The sequence below is a fragment of the Rhineura floridana genome, chromosome 17, assembly GCF_030035675.1.
Source record: "Rhineura floridana isolate rRhiFlo1 chromosome 17, rRhiFlo1.hap2, whole genome shotgun sequence".
Classification (NCBI taxonomy): domain Eukaryota; kingdom Metazoa; phylum Chordata; class Lepidosauria; order Squamata; family Rhineuridae; genus Rhineura; species Rhineura floridana.
Window position 1 is genome coordinate 22,513,123 of NC_084496.1, and position 11,564 is coordinate 22,524,686.

The following is an 11,564-nucleotide window of genomic DNA, read 5'->3' on the forward strand; positions in this document are numbered from 1 at the left end:
CAGGTGTTGGACAAAAATTCTTCACATTAAATTTAGGAGAAAATGTTGGGCAGATGTTTATTGCAATAGAAAGAAAATACTAATGGCCATCAGGAGAGAGTGCCCCAGGATACTTGCCTGGCCACAGAAGGGAAGTCTCTCTGCCTGAGGAACAGTTACACACAATTTTGTAGCCATGGCATACAATACATCAAGATCACCATATTTGGAAGCAAGGTTATACATGATAAATATTCCCTTGCAAGGACATCACTCACAACCTAAGGTAGGGTCTCCGTAAAATGAGTTAGGGTACCAGTCACAAGTCATAAACATGTTTACAGTCATATCCTGATTATTCTGCTTCTTACTGTAAAAATGCACTTCATTGCAAAGTTTTCCCTAACCACTTCTGCTTTTTGGGTACACAGTGTTTACAAGTCATGATGTTTTCCCCTCTCCCTCTATGTCCTAGGAGAGCCAGTGTGGTGTAGTGGTTAAGGTGTTGGACTATGACCTGGAAGATCAGGGTTTGAATCCCCACACATCCATGAAGCTCACCAGGTGATCCCGGGCCAGCCACTGCCCCTCCACCTCAGAGGACGGCAACAGCAAACCACCTCTGAACACTGCCTACTACGAAAACCCCATTCATAGGGTCACCGTAAGTCAGGATCGACTTGGGCAGTCCATTTCCATTTTTTTATGTCCTAATCTGGTGTAATAGCAAGCAAAAAATTGTAAAGCATATCAAACTATCATAAATGGAGGTCTGAGTACCATGCTTCCTCACAGGCATCACTGATCAGCTGTTCAGCAGCACCTGCAAAGCCCTGCGTACAGGATTTCATGAGTCCCAGTGATCAGCTGATCGTCCATGTGAATTAAAACAGCTCACATGCCACTGTGACATCAAGTAATTGACAAATGTCAGTCCCACCCACCCATCATGGTCCACAGGGAGTGTCGGAGATAAGTTGGCCAGATCCAGTTCCCCATCCCTGGCACGAGATCTAAAGCTACAATCCTGCTTACTATGAGATGAGTCTCAGTGAATTCAGTGGGGCTGCCCTGTGAGAAAACATGCAAAAGTTCTCCGTTTTCAGCTGAAATCATAATCATGCTTATCTGAGCTATTATTAGGAATTGCTGACCAGTGCCCCATGTGGCAAGCAGTGTCTCTACAGCCTCTAGCAAAAGATCTGCCAGATTGACTCCGTGCAGGCTAGATTCCTCCTGGGCAGAAAGGAGTCTAAGAGGATTTCCTGTGTCAGTGGAACTCAGTGTACTCTAGGGGTCAGGCCAAACTTTCATTGCATATGGCCAAAATTCAGACAGGCTTCAAGGTATCCAACAAATCACACCTGCAAATTCAAAGACTGAAAAGTCTTTTTTATGTGTAATAAAACACAGTAAATAAAAGGATTTTTTTTTAAAGCAGCAGCAGCAATACAAAAGGATAAGAAAAAACAGCAAAAAAAACAAAGGGAGGGAAGCAATAAAATAAATAATACAATTATCATCGAAGGGCATCACCATGACAATTTACAGCTGCATTCTTGCATGGATGCTTGCAGCAGCCAGTGCAAAGACAAATACTTAGCTATAAGTCACCAAAAAAGTCAGTACCTGGCAATAAATAACATACCTTTTCTGGGATTTTTTTTTAGTGCAATCCCAATAAATAGTATCTTGAGGTGAAAACAGGGTTCCAAGTACAAAGGACAAAATAAGTTGCAATGAGTAAAATTAGAAGTGCAGGATCCCTTCCTGACAATCACAGCAACACAACCCTCCCCCGTTTTGTTGCTGGGCTGAGAATGAGATCCTTGTTAATGCTTTCTCCCACAACAACAGACGTCCCCAGGAGCCCATCAGCATGAAAGGGGAGAGTGTTAGCTACTGAGAAGAGTCTTCTCAGTGGCTGACTCACCTCCTTATACTTTAACTGGCTCCAATCAGTAGGAAAAGACAAAGAAGCATGTTAGAAGACTCTTCTTGGTGGCCAACAGACTCCCATTTCAGGCTGATTAGCTTCTAGGGATGCTGGAGACACAGGGATCCAGCTGGGACCCTGTTCCCAAAAAAGTAAGGGGTCTAAGACCCTCCAAGACCCCGGATGACCCTTGGTTGTAATGCTGAACAACTTGGGTCTAGGATACCGTAACGATCACATGAGTCCTTCTTTCCCACCTCAATCACCGATATCATCTGGAGGAGCACTTTTAGCTGTCCTCCATGTTACAGAGGCCCAACTAACTTCAACCAAAAGTTGGGTATTTAGTGTTGCTGGTCCCATCCTGCAGAGCACTCTTCCAGGAGAGATTCAACAGGCACCCTTGCTTTTGACTTTCAGGAGTCTCTTGAAGACCTTTTCATGATGAAAGGCCTTGGCAGCTGTTTAATTTTTGATTACCCAGTCACCTTAATGATTATCTGTATTTTCATTTTTTTTTTAAATGGTGTTTAGGTGTTAACATTGTAAATATTCACACTGTAGCATTTATGATCTGAAGTTACAACGTTCTTTTAGAAATATACATAGATATAAATAAATAAATGTGGAAGATGTTTGCCTCTGGCTCCAGCCCCACTGGCATGTGGCCCCTAGAAGGTTGCCGGTGCAGGGATGTGGCCCCTGGCTGAAAAAGGTTCCTGGTCTCTGAACTGAATGATGTGCTCCTCTTTCCAGTACAGATTCCAGATGCTTAAAACGAAAAGCTGTATTTTAAAGATTTTTGAAATAGAAACCATTCCCCACCACCGCACGTGCCACTCCTAGTTAAAAAGGCAGCTGGCCACTTTCACTTAACACTGCCACAAGTTTTATAAAAGCTGTCAGATACACTTGCCGGTGGAAGTGAGTTAATGACTCAAAGATCTGATGCCCTACAAGAAACAGTCATTGCGATGAATCGAAAAGAAGAAGTGATGAACTGTTGAGACTACCAAAAGTTGTGTATGAAATAGACTTCTGCTGTCATAAAGAGACCTGAGTGGCATGATCTGGTTGGGGGATTCATTAAGGTCTAAAGACTGGCAGAAAGATTAAGGGTTCAGTCTATGGCAAGTTCTCAGTGGACTTGCATGCAGGAATTTCTGTGTGGGATATATCTCAAGGCCATTTCTATCTACTTATAATAATGTAAAACCCACATCCTGTTATTTGCCTTCAGCTTAAAAAAAAACCTGGAGCTGCAGGGAGAGAGAATGCCCTTCATCTGGGCCAGAAAAGACAGCTCCACACTGTATCAACATTCTAATCATCTTAGTCTGTGTATTTCTTTAAATGGTTTACTAACGTATTTTGTATTGATTATATTTTCATTTTGGTAACAGGTTACATTTATTTGTAAGCAAGGACCAGGGACAATTTGATTCAGTTCTCATTTGAAGGCGAACCTGCCTGTAGATATCACGACACAGTGAGACACGGTGAGACCAGAGTTCAATTTCGGAGCCCCCCTCGTAATTCTCGTCTCCGCTTTTATTTTACCTCCGCTTGGAGGCGTGGATTATTTTCTCTCCATAAACAGCCTATGACCTTTAACTATTGTATAACATCACGTACATACATAGTACAACAGCATTATCTACGTGGCAATATGCAGGCAGTTATTTAACCACTACAGATGTCAGTATCGTTTACAGCCATAAAGTTAACCACATCCTGTTTTTCCACTGGTCAGATCGCAATGTCTTGAGAGATAGTGTACTGAGAACAGCAGCGTGGTTTGCCAACGTATGCTGTTCATTCAGTCCACCCCACATCTCCCCCTTTTTTATTTTTTAGCAAAAAGTAATTACTACGTAATGGTCGCGGAGCAACAGGTGTACACGTCTGGAAAAGGTATTGTAAAAAACAGCATAAGCCTATACTTAAAATGAGTAAAAGAATAGCATATCTAAGAATCTGACTTAGCCATCCAGTGGGCAGCCAACTCCAAAGCCACTGCCACCAAGTTGTAGGGGCGTCCTGCAAAATGTTATTAGCTAGATCCTTCAAGTTTTTTACCTGTGTTCTGATTTCAAAACTGTTGTCAGTTAAATTAAAACAGCACATATTCTTTATAGTTTCGCACCCCAACTGATGTTGTAATAGCAGGTAATCTATAGCTGCACGATTATCCAAGATAGCTTGTCTTAATATACCCTGCTCTTCATTTAACAAAGCAATGGCTCGAGAGGTGGCATTTATCATCTTAACATAATTACAGGCTAATTTATGTAATTGATTGCTGTTACTTACTGCCAATGCAGGAAGTCCAACAAGGGAGATGGCTAGTGATACACTTTCTGCTTTATTAAGCAATTCCACCTTGTCATTACAATCAGCCGGCATGGCAACAGCTTCTCTTTTCCTACGTTGGGCTAGCAACTCCCTTTTATGAAGGAAAATGGGAACCAGTCGACTCAGGCAACAGATGGTATCAGAAATATTAGCGGGAACATAATTAAAAGTGGTTTCTCCACATGTCCAAAACCATCCACCTGGTAAAGGAATGTGTCCGTACATACTGGATATGTTAATGTGCTGTGTACAATTCCATGTGGGTCTCCCAACCTTTAGACATCCCTTCTGCACCTTATGTCGACTACAATTAACCATCCGAGCACACGTATTATTAATGGAATTTGCAACATGTGATGTAAATAATTGAAAAGCATTAACAGGCAGCTGGAAGGTTGGAGTTCCCCAATTCGAAACAGTATGATATTTAATCTCTGAAGTATTCATGAACCGCCCAAGTCCTGTAATGTTCCCAATATCCCCAGGTGCTTTGCATACGGGTATTAAACATGTTCCCAACATACCCATTTCCTGTACATGTTCAGTCATGCAAAAGTCACTCACATTTGTCATTCTTGCTAACTGAACCCAGATATTGTGTTGAAACCGCATCCCCAACTCCTGCCCCAACCTGTCAGCCCCGGCGCTTCCTAAAATCCAACAAATGCAAAGTACAAAAATAGAATTTGTATTTAAAGACGCAATTAAAGCAAGAATGGTATTCTCAGTTGTCTTGTCCACCCCGGCTTGTTCCATTGCTTTTTCTGCTTGTGTTGCTAAGTTCTTTATTTGGCCCCAAGTCACGGGAGGTTGCGGAACATTCCGACCACGCTTCCTGGAAGACATCCCAGTATCCTGAAGTTGCAGAGAAAAATTAGGGATGGGATTCTTAAGATTATCGTGCCAGGACATCGTCTTTCCAGGGCCGGATACACCTAGCAGGTACCCACACAGGACCGTCAGGCGTAGACACAGCCGCGTAACCTCGACCCCACGTTATAAGCGGAACTGGGCCTTTCCACTCTGGATTTGGTAGTTGCCGAAACTGCACCCGCGGGGCAGGTAGAGACTCCGACTGCTGAAAATGCCGCTGCGCTCGAGTAGAAAAGGAAAAATGAGTATTGGGAGATTGAGACAAATTTAAATGATTAATGGTAAACAACACTTGTGCCAGCCACTCCTCTTTGGTGGCCAATCCCAGTGGTACTCCTCCTTTTTGTTTTTGTTTAAGCAAATGCTCTTTAAGGGTACGATTGGTACGTTCGACGACAGCTTGACCTGTAGAATTATAAGGAATACCAAACAAATGTGTAATGGACCACTTAGTGCAAAACTGTGCAAATTGCTGTGAAACATATGCAGGACCATTATCAGTTTTTATCGTCTGAGGTTGGCCCATGATGGCAATAGAACGAATGACATGATTAATAACATTCTTAGTTTTTTCCCCTTTCTGAGGAGTTACCCATATGTATCCGGAATATGTATCTACTGTAACATGCAAATACTTCCATGGGGAGAAAGTAGGAAAATGTGTAACATCCATTTGCCACAACTGGTTAACTATGAGACCTCGTGGGTTCACTCCTGGTTCTGGGGATAGAGTTAACTGTGTGCATTGGGGACATTGTTGAATAATGGCAGAGGCTTCCTGGGCAGTAAGATGGAATTGCTTCTGGAGTGCTTTAGCATTTTGATGATGAAGGGCATGACTTTCTATGGGTGTGCAAAGGAGGGCACGAAGAGCCTGATCAGCATATTGATTACCTTCTGTTAACAATCCTGGGAAAGGTTGATGACTGCGAATATGAAATATAGCAAATCGACAAGACCGAGTATGTATGAGTTTTTGAAGTGTAAGCATAAGAGCAAGTAGATTAGTGTCCAGCATGGGAGAGACATAACTACCGGGTAATGCAAGTACAACATTCTTAACATAAAGACTATCGGTAATAATGTTAACCTCCTGATCTGCAAAAGTCAACAGCGCCATACTAACAGCGGCCAACTCAGATCTCTGAGCGGAAGTTTGGGGTAAGGTGAAAATTGTCTTCCAAACCCCCTGCTCGTGCCATGCAACAACCCCTCTAGTTGGACTGCCATCAGTATAGACCGTGACCGCAGGTAAGGGTTGTAAACTGATTACAGATTGAAACTGGATAGGAATTTTTTGTGTAATTTGAAGCCGTGGATCTGATGAGGAACGACATGAAATTGTGCCCAAATAAGAGACTAAAGCCCATTGAAGGTCATCAGAAAGCGCAACAGCATTTTCCCATGTGTAAAGTTTAAGAGGCAACGAAATTTCAACCGGATCGATACCTAATAATTGCCTTGATCGTAATCGTGCTTTTTGGATTATTTCTGCTGCTTGCATTGGCAAAGTTGTGATAGATGACTTTGGTGTATGGGCTAAGTAAAGCCACTCTATTATATGTGTAGCATTGGAGCCTGACTCCTGAGTGAGTGCAGCAAAAAGTTGGCTTCCATCAAATAAAACAAATAAAATCAGTGGTTTATTCAATATTTGTCGATCCACCCAAATAGCTTTTAACGTTGTAGAAACTAATTCTAGGGATTGCCTTGCCTGTTTCGTTAAAGTAATAATATCTGCAGGTTGACGTCCTTGTTTTAAACATTCAAATAAAGGCCCCATGTCTTGAGTGGTAAGTTTACAATATGGTCGAATCCAATTAATAGAACCCAAGAATTGTTGTAGTTCTACATAAGTTGGCTTCATTGACAAAGTAAGACAGGGCAATACAGGAGTGGAGTAGGATTGCATTAATTTATGTCCTAAATACAGAAATGGTTCTTTGAGTTGTACCTTTTCAGGGGCAATCTGCAACCCTGACTGTGACAAATGATCAGTAAGGTGTTGTTGCCACATAGATGGGAGGGTTCTCCCAGCCACCAAGATGTCATCCATATAATGGTAGACCAATAATGTAGGGTATTGAGCCCGAAAGGGTCGCAGGGCCATGTCTACAAACTGTTGACATAGGGTTGGACTATTTAACATGCCCTGAGGTAGCACTTTCCATTGATATCGTTGCGCAGGGCCAGAGTTATTATATACGGGAACAGTAAACGCAAATTTCGGTGCGTCTTGCGCTTGTAACGGTATTGTGAAAAAGCAATCTTTCAGGTCTATAATAGCTAAGGAATAGTCATATGGAATTAAATTTGGATTGGGCGTCCCACATTGTAGCGGACCCATGGGCACAATTAATTTATTTATTTCTCGTAAATCATGTAAGAGCCTCCACTTTCCAGATTTCTTTTTAATCACAAACACTGGGGTGTTATAAGGGCTATTACTTTCTGCTATATGATCAGCTTCCAGTTGCTCCTTTACCAGTTGGTGCAGAGCTTCTAATTTTTCTTTGGGTAAGGGCCATTGTTCTACCCAAATGGGTATGTCTGTCTTCCATTGTAAAGGAAGAGCTGCCTTTTGTTGGCTAATCATTAATAACAATGGTGGTCTGGAATTGCTCCAGTAAATCCCTTCCCCACAGATTTACTGAAATGTCCAAAATACAAGGGCGAATGTGGGCTATACGATCACCATCAAGAGCAACAACTTGTATCCAATCCTTACTCCGTTTTGAATCCTGAGCTCCGCCCACTCCCCACACAGAAGGGGCCACTTCTACTGGCCAAGAGGATGGCCAGTTATGTTCAGCAATTACTGTGACATCTGCCCCAGAATCTATAATACCTTCAAAAATAACATTGTTTAAACAATACTTACGAACCGGTTTCTCCCTGGTCACTTCTGCCAGTACTGCAGCTACCTGTGGATGGAAAGGATTACCTGAAATACTCACACTCGGCGATTTCGTCCTTGTAGATCCGAATCCACCAGTACGTTTTTGGGAGGAAGTGTTCGATGTGAAAAGACGATATGGCAATAACAATAGTTGCGCAAAAGAATCTCCCTTCTTCAACTGAAGGGGAAGGTGACTCCAATACTGAATATAAATAATTCCCTGATAATCAGAATCAATAACACCAGGTACCACCATTATATTATTCTTGGAAGCAGAGGATCGCGGTAGTACAAGGCCTACGGTGCCTTCTGGTAAAGGGCCAGTGAGTGTGGTAGGCATTAAAAGAACTGCTCCAGGCAAAGGAACATCTTTTGACTCTGCATGTATTAAATCAATTCCAGCGCTTCCTTGAGTAGCAGGGGTGGGTACACTTCCTTGAGATTCGGGGCTGGAAGCCTGCCCCAAGTTCAGTTTCCCTCAATAGGACGGGAAGACACGTTGGTATTGGTAGTGGGAGCTGAACGACACTGATTAGCCCAATGATAACCCTTTTTACATTTCGGACAGATTTTCTTTGGCCGGTTTGTAACAGTGCCCCCACCTTTAAATGCTCCTCCGCCAGGAGCCCGACATTCCCTTCTGAAATGACCAGGCTTTTGACAATTAAAACAATTGCCTGTAGGTTTGTTACCCTGTCTTAATGCCCCAGCTAACAATGTCATGGCATGAACATGTGTACCTACCTCTGCACAAGCTTGAATCATGTCTCCCAATTCATATTGCGGTCTATGAATAATGTTTTTCAAAATCTTTTTACAGTCTGTGTTAGAATTCTCGTAAGCTAATTTTAACAATAATTCCCCTTGTGCCTGAGGGTTATCAACCTGCCGTGTCAGAGCCTCTTTCAAACGGTCAACAAACTGAAAATAGGGCTCTGTTGCTTGCTGCCGTACATTCGTAAAAGAACGTAAGGGTTCTTTCCCAGCAGGCACCTTTTTAAATGCTTTCTGTATACACTCAGCAGTTCGATGAAATGCGGCTTCAGGCAATACCCCTTGTTGTGCTATGGTAGCAAAATTACCTGACCCATAAATTTGCTCGGGAATGATATTAGCATCCCCAGCTGCTATAGCAGCATGTCTAAATTCTTGGTCCCAAACTACATATTGCGAAGGAGTCAAAATCATCCTAAAGAGATCCTTCCAATCTTGAGGGATCATGTTATATCCAGTAGCTACTCCTTCCAACATCCCTTGTACATAATTAGCCGTAATCCCATATTCTCTTACTGCCTTATTTATTTCTCTAATAACAGAAAACGGAAGAGCTGTCCAAGTTGCTATGCGATTATTAGCATTATTAGGATCTGGCTGATATGTAACGGGAAAAGCTGAAATTGTACCCTCCCAGTCTCCCATTTCTTCCATAGATAATAATCCTGAGGCTGCAGCCTGAGCTATGGCTGCTTTAACCTTCCCAGTAACCTGTTCTTGTTGAACTGGAGGGCTATATGGAGGAGCATTTACAAATTTCTCAATATCCTTTTCAGGTGTAGGTAAAGAAAGTTGGGGATAAAGAGGAGTTTTCTGGTCAGAATTGGCAAACAGCGATGTCTCTTTTATCCCTAAATGACTAATGGCCTCAGCACACTTTTGCCATAATAAGAGATGGTGAATAGGTGCTCTTGGTTCTTCATGTAATTTTCTCCCTATCTTTATCCAATCTGACTGACGTAGTGATCCTTGCTCTGGATACCATGGACATTGACATTGAATTGTTTTTAACAATGATTCAATGTGAGAACGACTTATAAAAGCTGAGGTATCCTGTTTTAAAATTTTTTGTAGCTCTTGTGCATGAACCTTCTGCTGAGCTGACAATTCCCCCCCCATACTCACGAATGGGAGCTGTACGCTGAGGTGCACCGTTGGCTGATCCTGCCAGTGGGTACGAGGGTGTTTGTTCTGAATCACGTCGAGGTCACCAGATGTAGATATCACGACACAGTGAGACACGGTGAGACCAGAGTTCAATTTCGGAGCCCCCCTCGTAATTCTCGTCTCCGCTTTTATTTTACCTCCGCTTGGAGGCGTGGATTATTTTCTCTCCATAAACAGCCTATGACCTTTAACTATTGTATAACATCACGTACATACATAGTACAACAGCATTATCTACGTGGCAATATGCAGGCAGTTATTTAACCACTACAGATGTCAGTATCGTTTACAGCCATAAAGTTAACCACATCCTGTTTTTCCACTGGTCAGATCGCAATGTCTTGAGAGATAGTGTACTGAGAACAGCAGCGTGGTTTGCCAACGTATGCTGTTCATTCAGTCCACCCCACACTGCCTAATTCACAATTTCCAAAACAACAGGTGAACCAAAACACAGCCATCCTTCAAAATTCACACTTCTCCAAATTTTGCAGTGCAATTCTCCAACTAACGTGTACATAAAAATGCACATATTAGGGTCAAGTATGCATATATTTGTGAAATTAACATACAGAAATGCATTACTTAAGGGGGAAATGCTTTTCAAAACGGTATTAGGCAACATTGCATACAAAATTGTGTATATTAGAAGAAATTTGCAACATTGCATACAAAATTGTGTATATTAGGAGGAATTAGGAGGAATTTTCATGAGGATTTTTTTTAAAAAAATCACAAACTGATGTGGAAATGCTGAGAACTGAATTTAAAATTGGAAAAATGAGAAGCTAAAATTGACAGACTTGGTAATCCTTGAAATCCTCTGTGTCTTTACTCAGAAGTCCTGCTGTATTCAAGGAGCTTACACCCTTAACAAGTGTTTCTTTTAATTTTATTTCTTCTTTTAATTTTATTATTATTATTATTTAATAATAATAATAATAATAATAATAATCACAGCAGCTTTTTTTATATCACCCATAAAATGATTCCTGAATTAACAGTAGTTGCTGTGTTTCCTGCTAAGCCAGTTGGTCAAAGAAAGGGAAAGAAAGAAAGAAAGAAAGAAAGAAAGGGTTATATGTGTTTGCCTTTTCAAAAACAGATTAGCAGTGCTGGAGGAGGACTGATTTAATGTTGCACTAGCCTTTGCACTTTGTTGGAGTGCAACTTCAAAACCTCCCCCTCTCCACCCCTGCATGTTTTTAACTCTAGGCAATGTCAGCTTATCAACCTGGGTCAAACAGAGGCTGCTTTCTCCTGCCTTTTAATTAGAGAGAAATGGGCCCAAATAGCTTGGTGTTGAGTTACAACGAGGCGCACCAACCCAACCAGTCTTTGCCCCGGGGAAATATCGCCAATTAAGTTGATTGTGGATGTCCATCTCATCCTGAGATAAGGAATGGTATGTTAGGATGAAGTAACACTTTGAGGCACCATAAACGAAAGACACATATACAAAAAGATATATATGGCCCTGAGAACTATCTTCTAGGAATATTCTATTGCACACTTCTGAGGGGGATGTTGACACATTACAGAAAACTGTAGCCATTTATTACAGAGGGATAACAGCATGGC

General features: G+C 41.8%; 1 long non-coding RNA gene across 1 annotated transcript; it reads right to left on the reverse strand.

Annotated features, from left to right (window-relative positions):
• Nucleotides 1-4,574: 4,574 nt before the first annotated feature.
• Nucleotides 4,575-10,318, reverse strand: LOC133371862 (uncharacterized). Its single transcript, XR_009759411.1, has 3 exons — nt 9,942-10,318; nt 8,025-8,067; nt 4,575-5,360 (listed from the first exon to the last, which is right to left on the reverse strand). It is a non-coding gene; the product is annotated as an uncharacterized LOC133371862 (long non-coding RNA).
• Between the last annotated feature and the right edge of the window lie 1,246 nt (nt 10,319-11,564).